Raw genomic sequence first — 12,220 nt, 5'->3', positions numbered from 1 at the left:
TCATGATGTCTTAGCAGAAATAAAGCATGATAGCCAGTGGTCCCTGTAGGTCCAGGTAGCCAGGAAATACCAGGCTACTGAGCGCAGGTGAATTTAGAATTATAACCATATCAGCGAATGGCTATATTGTCCTATCTGGAGTTTGTACAAATTGGCTCAGCACTGTTTGAGGTGGGCGGGTGTGTAAGGGTCTGTTGTGTCATTCCATTTATAGTGGGATGTTGTCTTAAGTTACAGTTCTGTATGTTGATGTTGTTCTGACCTAGTTTGGGGTATTTCTATGTTTTTACTGTTCTAGTTGATTGTGTATCTTTACACAGTTTCGTCACCATCCATCATCACCATGATTTGTTTCACCTGTTTCTTTGCACACCTGTCCCCATCACCCCATTTCCTCCCATTTCATTCAGTTCAGATTCCCCTTTACCCGGTGAGGTAGTTTTGTGTCTATGTGCACAGTACTAATCCTTTTCTTGCAGTTCTTTAGTACATATTATTACATACGACTAGGGTTTTCGCTTTTGACATTTTCGACCTAGATTCTAGATTTCACTTTTGTACCTTTGCCTCTCTATGCGATCTCAAGTGCTTGGACCTTGTTTTGCCTTTTTGACCACGTCTTCAAGCATACCCAGTTATACAGTCATTTCAATAAACCTGCTGAGGCACTGTGCATGAAACCAGCTTCCGTGCCTGTGGTACTTCATTATAGGGTGGATGTTGAAAAGGGCTGCCCCAGAAGATATGCTGTCTGCATCGGAGAGAACATGTTAAAATCTTCAAACCTACTGCACCTGCTGTGTAATACAAACATTGCGGCTAGGCCATAATTATCAATTAGACAGCATGAAATTTGGGGAACAATTGGATAAAAGAATTAGGGAAGATTATAAATAAATTATTATACATGAACTGGCTAATATTCCAAATTAAACAAACAACCCAAAAAGCAGAATGTGATTTTAATTAACATAGAGTTTAAGAGGACAGTGAAAGCTGGGACCATCACCTGCTCTGGTTTAGTGACCAGACTATGTTATGTACCAGTCAAAGGTTTAGACACCTACTCATTCAAAGGTATTTCTTTATTTTTGCTATTTTCCACAATATAGAATAATAGTGAAGACATAACTATGACAAAACTATGAAATAACACATGGAATCATGTATCAACCAAAATAGTGTTAAACAGTTCAAAATAAATGCCACATTGTAGATTCTTCAAAGCCACCATTTGCCTTGATGACAGATTTTCATGCTCTTTGCATTCTCTCAGTCAGGTTCATGACCTGATATTAGAAATGACTTAATATTGGTGGGCCATGGGACTCATTGCTTCAGCACATAAACAATGCACCTGACAGTAAATCTTTGTCATGCCTCAGGAGCAGATCATGACAGAGGTCTCAGCAGTGTCAAACACCCAAGGCAGGAAATCAGGAACACAGCTGAGGGTTTTAATGACAATTAACACGTGTCTCTGAGGGAGAGAGGAGGTTGGGTCTGACTGCCAGGATATGACAGGTGTACCCTGGCACACTCAACAATAGTTATTAATACTAACACTTGGGTTCTTTGCACAAATACGTTTTAAACAATCAAACTGTAATGTAAAATCTGTTTTAAAAGTCAATGAACATCATTGTCAATGAGAGTCAAGAACCTGGGGGGAGACATTTCTCGATGCTCGAGCTGAATTACTTGGAAACAAAACCTTAAAAGCGCTGTAGTATCAAAAAGAGTTGAGGATTATGATGTTTTCACCAAAGCAGGATGATAGTCCAGAGTATTATCACATTAACCATAGAACAAATCAAATAATGACGGTGCATCAAAGTGGTGCATCAAAGTATAATCTGTGGGGGACTAGGACCTTGATGGGATTAAGCGTCTATGTGTGAGTTCTCGTCTGATCTGACCTAAGCTGTTACATCTCTGCTGATTTATTGACTGTGGCACTTCTTAAACCACTGGTCAGCTACAGCAGGCTCTAGTCCATGATCACCTACAAGTACATCAGGTGGATTCACTCAACTGTCCATCCCATTCATGTCTTTGAACATCACCCGCGCAAGTGTAACAACTATATAAAGTTTTAGAAACTGGGTAGTTCGTTCCCTCAATGCAGATTGGGTGAAAGACGTAGTACATGATATTGTACACTTTGGGTATGAAAAAACAAACCTTTGTACTATTCTAAACCCCCAGACCATCCCATTGCCTGCACCATGCTTGACAGATGGCATCAAGCACTATTCCAGCATCTTTTCATTTGGTCTGTGTAACACAAATGTTCTTCTTTGTGATCCGAACAAGGGCTGTCACAATATCAGATTTTCACTAATCGATTATTGTGGCCAAAAGAATGAATGGTAATGATTGTATTGCGATATCTATAGAAAATGTAAAAAATATAATAACGCGGGCCATCAAATTCATATTTAAAATTTTTATTTTCTGTTTAGTCGCTTTTTTGGCAAATTTATTACACTCAAAATACGAGTGTAGGGAGGTGGAGAGTATGTAGCCATAACTGTACAAATTAAAAGCATGGAAAAAGAACTGTTACATTTAATGGATAGTGAAAAGGCAACAAGATGAACGGATAAATAAAAGAAAATGAAATTGCCAATTTTTGACGACTAATGACTAGGCAACAAAAATGGCACATCTTTGTCGGTCTGTCCCAGGAGTTTTGATGGGGTAAATTAAAACACCACTGTATAGGTCCACACTCATAGTTTATGCACATGCATCGTTTGTCTGTAGGTGACATGAAAAAGCTATTGAAAAACCCAGAGTTTTTGGAAAAATACATTCTTATTTTTGCCTAGTGAATACGATATTGTCATATGTATATTATTAATATTATATCAATATTTAATTTTATTAATATCACGGTTATCGTCAATATCGGTATATCGTGACACCTCAAATCCGAACACCTCAAACTTCGATTTGTTTGTCCATAAAAATAATCAAATCTTCCTCTGTTGCAACCTTGTCTCAGGAACATATGTAAACTATTTTACGAAAATATGTGCACTCGATTTTGTATGATATGTGACGTCACGTTACATTACAATTCGCCACCAAAACGTATGATTCATAACGAAATTATGAAAACGTAACATATCTTACGAACACTATTACAACGTATCAAATGTTACGAGTGCTATTGAAACGTAAAATGACATACGAATGCCAGACAAACATATGATATTTACTAACGCTATGAAAGACGATTTTTTTACTAAACCTATGACCAGTGTTTCGAACAAGCAAACAAACATTTGCATGAGAAGGCAGTCGCCTTCCCACTGCCCCACACTAAACATGAGGATTTAAGATGAGTAACAGCAATAGCAAGGTCACTAGAATATGTTATAAAAGCATTTTATCGTCAATGTTAGGCATCACAGCACTGGAGTTAGAGTTAAGGTTAGATCTCACAGCACCGGGGTTAAGGTTAGGGTTAAGGTTTGGGCTACGTTTAGGAAACCAAAAAGGTTAGGTTAAGGTTTGGGTTATGTCTCACAGCTCTGGGGTTCAGGTTAGGGTTTGGGTTAAGGTTAGGTATCACAGCACTGGGGTTAAAGTTAGGGTTATGGTTTGGGTTAGGATTACAAAGAAAATTACTTCAAACATATTTATGTTGTGACAACTCCACTTTCCTCACTGGAGCAGTGGGTAGCGCGCATGTCTAGGATGCGGACGTTCTCTGGTTCCAACCATGATTGCTGGTTGTTTTTCTCCATTCCGACTCTAACGTTATTTTACTGCATGTAATCTTACGAAATCCCCTGTCTATCTCAACTTGTTAGCTATCTAACCCTCCCCTCAAAAGAATAACCAATAGTTCATTAATGTTACATGTGATTCAGATATGGACAAATATTTCTAAGTTTCAAATTGACATTTTCAATGCTAGTTAAGGATATAGCTATCAGGTTTGTGCCAACCTGCACACACCTCCTTGTTTGCTTACTTGGTTACTCCGACCAAGGTCTTCGTTCTGAATAAATTATAAATTTCTCGATCCAGCCTGTTCCTCCATAAAGATGTCTATCATTCTGTAATTCAGTTAAGTAATAGAATTTGTATATCATACCATGAGAGCACTTCAAGAAAAGTGTATTTTGTCCCACGTAGGTCCACAATATTGGTTGATGTAAATTCTGCTAAATGTTAATTGCATGCAAATATCTCAGTGGCGTTCAATTAATTTAAAATATTTGCATTGACATTAAAAAAGTTATGCAATTGCTATATACACAGGTGTTCTAACATAAGCTATTTCCCTCTGGTGAAACGTCTTTAGCTGAAAAGTCTTACCGTCAACCGGGAGTGGAGATTGCAGCCTAAATGGTGATTTGCATTTTAGGCGTCTACTCCCAAACCAGATGCACGCTAACAGCCCTCAGCAGGCCAACATGACATGATTCACATCTCTGGCATCTTTACCAACCTCAGACAATGGCAACCTGCCCTTATAAGAAAATGCCCAATACATAGCATATAAAGTAATATAGTAAACAGCTTATGATTAGTTTCCACATTAAACTGCAATGTTGTCGAAATGTCTATTGGGAAAATTTTTGTTGTTTCATTTCCTGAACCACCCACTTACCTACACAACCAGCCCTGTTACCCATTATTAGATAAGATTAGACTCAACTTTTTTGTCATTGAACAGTACAAGCACAGAACAATGAAATGCAGTTAGCATCTAACCAGAAGTGCAAATAGAAGAGGGTAGAAAATGTACCAGTATTTACAAGTAATAAGTATATGTATAATACAAGTGGAATCTATAGATGTGCAGTAACGGTGAATGCAGTGCAAATGGCAATAATAAATGTGCAATTAAGGTAAATAGGTGAGGGCAGAACATTTACAAGTATTATATTTTACGGTTGTTATTATACAATTAAGATTGTTTCAAGGAGTACAATATGATGATAATTGAAAAGAAATGTGCTCCATGGTCGAGTTGCCAGAAAGAAGCCTTTACTGCGCCAATGCTGCAAAAAAGCCCTGTTACAATATGTCCAACAGCACTTTGACACACCTCAAAGCTTCTGGCACACTATAAGTTGGAGTCACAACCATAAGCGCTATGTTTGGAGAGGGGTCAACAAGGCCTATAGTGAACAGAACACCATCCCCACAGTGAAGCATGGTGGTGGTGCACTGATGTTTTGGGGGTGTGTGAGCTGTAAAGGCATGGGCAATCTTGTGAAAATTGATGGCAAGATGAATGCAGCATGTTATCAGAAAATACTGGCAGACAATTTGCATCCCATGCTCGAAAGCTGAGCATGGAACGTACTTGGACTTTCCAGCACAACAATGACCCTAAGCACAAGGCCAAGTTGACCCTCTAGTGGTTACAGCAGAAAAATGTGAAGGTTCTGGAGTGGCCATCACAGTCTCCTGACCTTAATATCATCGAACCACTCTGGGGAGATCTCAAATGTGCGGTTCATGCAAGGCGACCAAAGACTTTGCATGACCTGGATACCTTTTGCCAAGACGAATGGGCAGCTATACCACCTGCAAGTATTCAGGGCCTCATAGACCACTATTACAAAAGACTGCACGCTGTCATTGATGCTAAAGGGGGCAATACACAATATTAAGAACTAAGGGTATACAGACTTTTGAACAGGGGTCAGTAATTTTTTTTCTTTGTTGCCATGTTTTGTTTTATGATTGTGCCACCCCTGTTAAAATGCCAGGTTCTTGTGATGTAAAAGAATGAGACAATCATGTCAGAACCTTTTCCACCTTTAATGTGACCTATAACATGAACAATTCAATTGAAAAACAAACTGAAATCTTTGAGGGGGAATAATAAAAAATAAAAAAACTCACAATAACCTGGTTCCATAAGTGTGCACACCCTTAAACTAATACTTGTTGAAGCACCTTTTGATTTTATTACAGCACTCAGTCTTTTTGGGTAGAAGTCTATTAGCATGGCACATCTTGACATGGCAATCTCCTGTGCACAGCCCTCTTCAGATCAATCCACAGATGTTCAATTGGATTCAGGTCTAGACTCTGGCTGGGCCATTCCAAAACTTTAATCTTCTTCTGGTGAAGCCATGCTTTTGTGGATTTGGATGTGTGCTTTGGGTCATTGTTGTGCTGAAAGGTGAACTTCCTCTTCTAACAGACACCTGATGGTTTTGTGCCAAGATTTCCTGGTATTTGGAACTGTTCATAATTCCCTCCACCCTGACTAGGACCCCGATTCCAGCTGAAGAAAAACAGCCCCAAAGCATGATGCTGCCACCACCATGCTTCACAGTGGGTATGGTGTTCTTTGGGGTGATGTGAAGTGTTGTTTTTGCGCAAAACATATATTTTGGAATAATAGCCAAAAAGTTCATCCTTGGTTTCATCAGACCATAACACATTTTCCCACTTGCTTTTGGGGGACTTGATGTTTGTTTTTCTTTGTAAAAAAAGGCTTCCGTCTTGCCAACCTACCCCATAGCCCATTCATGTGAAGAATATGGGAGATTGTTGTCACATGTAGCACACAGCCAGTACTTGCTGCAGTTCCTGCAGTTCCTTTAATGTTGCTGTAGGCCTCTTGGAAGCCTCCCTGGCCAGTTTTCTTTTCGTCTTTTCATACATTTTAGAGGGATGTCCAGTTTGTGGTAATGACTCTGTTGTGCCATATTTTCTCCACTTGATGATGACTGTCTTCACTGTCTTCCATGGTATATCTAATGCTTTGGAAATTATTTTGTACCCTTTTCCTGACTGATATCTTTCAACAATGAGATCCCTCTGATGCTTTGGAAGCTCTCTGCAGACCATTGCTTTTGCTCTGAGATGCAACTGAGAAAATGTCAGGAAAATCCTACTAGAACAGCTGAACTTTATTTGTGATTAATCAGAGTCACTTTAAATGATGGCAGGTGTGTAATGAGTTTGAATGTGATTGGTTAATTCTGAACACTGCCACATCCCCAGTTTTGAGAGGGTGTGCGCACAGCTTTGAGCACAGCTGTATCTAACTTAATTTAAACATATCTGGAAAAAAAAAAAGTTAAACTTACGTCAGAATCGTTTTGTGGAAATATGTCCTAAAGTTGTGAACATTTTTAGTTAAGCAAGATCAGTGGCAGCCATGGAAAGTGTTGGGCAAACATGTTTGCCACACCTCGTGGGATTTTTGTGAATTACATGGAGGCAAGTTACCCCATCTTACTCTATGATTTTAAAATGCTCAACATAATGAGGAAAAAAAACTACTGGCAGACCAATAACTTTCCAGGGGGTAAGCATGTTCTGCGGTACCCTTAACAGAACTATTCATCATCTGAACTACAGATTATTAATTCTAAGGAGCAAAGATCTTAGTTTGAAAAGAGGTTTCTCGAAAAAAGCAGATGTGAAAAATGTAAACATGTACCAGAATGGTGGCAAAAGAGCAAAGAATGTGGCATACAACCATAATGATGAAAAATTGTAGAGGGTGTATTATATTTGGGGCAATTATGGCTGTTACTGGAACTGGTCTTCATTGATGATGTGACTCCTGATTGGAGCAGCAGGATTAATTCTGAAGTGCAGAGAAACATTGTCTGTTTTCGTACAACCAAATGCTGCTAAACTGAATGCATGGCGCTTCATCAAGCAGAAGGAAATTATTCAAAACTCACTGCCAGGAGTTTTCAATTAGTTTTGCCAGGAGTATTTTTTTTAAAATTTAGTTTATTGATATATAAACTGATTTGTTAAACTGAGGGAACTGACATCCTCATTTGTTGTTTTTTTACGAGAGGAACTGATAGAGAGTTTATGAAATCTGAAACTCATTTGCATAGGGCGAGATCTGGCCTATCCATACAAATGATTAATTTCCTGTGAAGTGGTTAAAAGTTGGCAGACTTCAATTGGAGTCTCTGCGTTGATCAGTGGGCACAAGGTAAAACATTCTCTTTTGTCAGTTCTATGAAATAGTGCCAATAGTGTCATACTGTAATGAGGAAGTTAGAATCTAATGAAGTGCAATTAAAACACTCTGATGTCTATGTCATTCTATGTCATTCATTCTCCATTACTTCCTAGTTAGTGCAAAGTTAGCATAGATATTTAAGATACATTTTTCATAGATCATGTAGCAATGTGATATGAAGTTGTAGGACCCATGTAACTTTCCCAAAGAAATAAATAAACATGGTTTGAGATTGCAGTGAAATTTTAGAGTTTCAAGGTTGTGATGTTACAGGAGGCTGGTAATTCTTAGTGGGGTCCTCTGCAGCGTGGGTGAATAGAAAAGGGATGCAAAACCAAATGTTTTGAAAACAAGAAGTTACTTAATTCCTTTCAATCAAACTGAACAGGGTTAACTCAAAGTATAACACAAATCTTAACAGTTAAACAAAATCCAATGTGGTTTCTCCTCCCTAATGAAACACACTCGTGTACTGTGATTACCATTATCTTTGCCCCACTTGTAGGCATCATAGAGCAAAACCATGACCAGATTCTTAATTTTTGATTTAACTGCTTATAGAAAGTATTTTTATTGTAAAATGGCTTTGCTCCAACCATTTAAAATGATGTTTTTGATTAGTGCCACTTACCTTTTCGTTGAAATATATATATAATATATATATATATAAATATATATATATTTTTAAAGATATTTAGTTTCTTAGCAGACAGATATATATATATATATATATATCTGTCTGCTAAGAAACTAAATATCTTAAAAGTTTTTCTTCCCCACTTCTGTTGAACATATACATTTTTATATTTTTATAGTATTTGTGCTTAATAAAAATGCCTCAGCAATCTGAATCTTTTGTACCAGAATTTAGAACTATGCAGATTTACTGTTAACTGTACTTATTTTCTATTTAAAAAAAGTGGTCCTTCAGGGAGACCCCAAAATTAAAACAATTCTGAATTCCAACCACAAAGTTTTTGTTAAAATTCCCAGATTATGTAGCAAATCAAGGCCGCTATTATAATGGATCCGTAAAGGGGGACGTGTTTCCTGATGTTTTTTTCATTTTCAAGCTCTCTACTTAGTATATTCTCAAGTGTGGTTTGTTTTTTTATAAAACACCAGGAGTGCAGTCATCGGGACAAAGAAACTGGTGACATGAGCAAGCATCATTGAAAACAATGTACTGCAAGATAAAGAAAGGTCCTAGCACGCTCCCCTGTGCCACGTCACACCTTATGAATTTTGTTTCGGATTGCAAACCATTTACCTCAACCACTTGTTCCCTCCCTGACAAGCCAGACTTAAGTCATTCAAGAGTGGTGCTGCATAATCCCAGAGCCTCTATCTTGGCAAAAACATTAGAAGGCAGTGATTACAGTAACTGTATCAAAAGCATTCTGGAGATCAAGCAGCACCATTCCACATAAGTTACCAGTATCAATCTCATTCCTTATGTGGTCTGTTAAGTATATGAGGCATGAGTCAGTACAATGGGTATGATAATCACCAAGCCCTTCTGCAGATGAACAGGACTGATAGCAAGAATCAGAGAGAACACTACTGCCTTGTGATCTTAGCCTTCACAGTAGCCTAAGAACCTTCAAGAATATGGTATCCATATTAGGACCTCCTCAGTCTCAGCAACAGCCTTAATCTCAACATCAGCACTACACATTTGTCCATGAAATATGACTTCAAAAGTTGATTTCATTACACCTATTTATGATGAAAAGGTACCATTAGAATATGTAGGTGTGAATGATGCAACAATAACTGGTCTGTCTGTTATTCACCCAAAAACCTTTAGATTAAAAACAGTCTCAACAACTTTTATGTCCTTGATGTGAGCAGCTCCTTTCATGATTTAGATGCTCTGACTGCAGCCAATACTGTTCATGTGGTCATATTTGGCTAAAATAAACATTATATAGCTGAGACATGCAAATTATTATAGTGACTAGTATAAAACTTACCATATCACAGGTGAGCTGCCATGTTTGGTTAGCCACATCAACCAAAGATAAAGATGATATAGTGGGTCACTCTAAAAGACCTGATGATCATTCCCACTCATCACTGTTGTAGTTTACTGTTATGCCAAAATGCTGCTTAATAAAAATTAATAAAAATTAATAAAAATTAAGCTGGAGGATTCTACAATGTCAGTTTATCAATGGCCTATCACCATTGCAGCTGTTCCTTCTCGAGTTTGGCTCACAAAACTGAAGTTGGAAAAGCACCAGGTATTAGAATTTCAGTTTGATTTGCTGTTTGAACAAAATAGCCTTCTCAGCTCAGGTTTATTCAAGAGAAATGTAACAAAATACTTCTACAGTGTAGGTAGCTACTTATCTTCCAAATGTATTCATTTGGTTTCACATACAGTACGAATTTGTGTACCATTACAGCCACACAGCAACACCAGCAGCAGGATAAGATGACTGGGGGCATATATAATCACTGCAAGCTGTCCAACCTGCTAAATGCTAACTCACAATCGTATAAATTGGTAGCGATTACAGTATGATTCATTGGTGATTGGCTAAGATGGCAGGAACATGCATTGTGGACCAGACTGGCATTCACAGAAACACTTGACTGGGTGTCTGTGTAAGCACTTTTTGACAACTGCTCTAGTAAAAACAGCTTTAGAAAATAAATGTGTTAGACTTTTGTAATTGTACACAAAACATCACAAATAAAAAGTATGAAGTGGTTTGCTTTTCTGCAGGATTCCAATAAACCAATAATGCAAGTCTATATTAGATAGTCCGCCTTCAGCTGAGCTTGCTTATTTCATGCATGTAAAACATACCAGTTATCCTACACCTGTAACAGCACGTGTGGTCTTCATGCTGTTCATCTCTGTTTGTGGACATTTAATTAGAAGAACAAGTTTGAAATGGGCCTGTTATTACAACAATTCCTCATTAGTGCATTGTTACACAAGCATACATGAATCATTTAACTCTTTCAATGGACATGGACTATATTTATTACCTGCAGGTTTCACTGTATGTTTTGTGTTCAACAAAGAAAGACCCAATAGTTATTTATTTTCTCAATAAAAACATTGTCATTCAGATTCAAGTGCTGTGTACAGTCTACTCTCTCATTTTGGTACCTTGCTTGTATGGACTGGTTCCTATGATCTACTTCATGCGATCCACCCTGGGGGAAAAATACACAGAGAGAATTTACTTCAAATCAGGCCTTGGCAAGGCATTGCCTGTTTTCCATCAGCTAGCTCTGCTGTTCTTTATGGCTACTGGCTTTTCTTGCAGTTTATACCACAAAAAGCCACGGTTGTTTGTAGAAAGTAAAGTTCTGGCTTTTTCGGTTGCTTACATTTTTGGTCACCTAAAATGTGCCCAACTCTAAATATATGGCTGGTGATACAACTCAGAGTTTTTAATGCATGCCTAGACTAAGGTCAGATATCGAGCAGAGCTTTCTGATACAAACAAAAAGGATTTCAAATGCTATTGAATAGATGCCCTATTTGATATGACAAGACTGGAAAGGATGCACTAATTATTGGACACTGATTATGCGCCATCAACAGTCTGAGCCTAGCATTGGTGTTGTGTGTCCTCAGAGTATTACTGAAGTAACACAATGTTGTTCAGTGTAAGACCTATACAATACATGCACTTCATGCAACAGCTTAAAAAATTCCAAACCTAATGTTAGAAAAGGTTGAAAATAACATTGGGATAAAATTGCAGTCCAGACCTGGTTGCTTGCAACAGTTAGGTCCACTACAATCCATTTCTTTGTCATTTTAAATTCATGATTGAAATGTTAATATCAGATGGGGTTTTTTAAGAACAAGAGACAAAATGATTTATCAGACAGAAGGTTAAAACATTGTACAACTAATTTACTGTGCTATCTGTTTATACAAGGCAGTAATGATCAGCTCGCTCCAATTTGGCTGCTGATAAAGCTCACTGTCAACTAATGCCTGGGGATATCTGTGTGGAGATTGCAAAAGCTTCATGTCAAATGCCAACCTAAGGTTTATGCGGAACAACATGTTCTCACAGTTCCAACAGCCGATACCAAAAATGCACTGAAACTTCTACTTGATTCCAAGCTACTATTAATAGACTGGTTTGCCTGTTCAGATATGAATAGGTCTGTATAGCTTTTGCACATTCATGGTTTACATAAATTTACTTGGAGAGCATGTGTCTCAGATTGCTACACTTGACTTGGTAACTTCAACCCATACTA

The sequence above is a fragment of the Esox lucius genome, chromosome 16 (genome assembly GCF_011004845.1).
Source record: "Esox lucius isolate fEsoLuc1 chromosome 16, fEsoLuc1.pri, whole genome shotgun sequence".
NCBI classification, from domain to species: Eukaryota; Metazoa; Chordata; class Actinopteri; order Esociformes; family Esocidae; genus Esox; species Esox lucius.
The sequence above is the reverse complement of the archived record's forward strand: the minus strand, read 5'-3'. Positions refer to the sequence as shown.